Below are 274 nucleotides of genomic sequence, written 5' to 3'. Positions count from 1 at the left end.
TTCGGGGTCTTTTGTGTCTCCATACAAATTTTAAGATTTTTTGTTCTAGCTCTGTAAAAAATGCCACTGGTAATTTGATAGGGATTGAACTGAATCTGTAGATTGCTTTAGGTAATATAGTCATTTTCACAATGTTGACTCTTCCAGTCCAAGAACATGGTATGTCTCTCCATCTGTTTGTATCATGTTTAATTTCTTTCATCAGTGTCTCATAGTTTTCTGCATACAGGGCTTTTGTCTCCTTAGGTAGGTTTATTCCTAGGTATTTTATTCT

Source organism: Physeter macrocephalus, chromosome 16 (assembly GCF_002837175.3).
Source record: "Physeter macrocephalus isolate SW-GA chromosome 16, ASM283717v5, whole genome shotgun sequence".
NCBI classification, from domain to species: domain Eukaryota; kingdom Metazoa; phylum Chordata; class Mammalia; order Artiodactyla; family Physeteridae; genus Physeter; species Physeter macrocephalus.
This window is presented reverse-complemented; position numbering follows the sequence as displayed.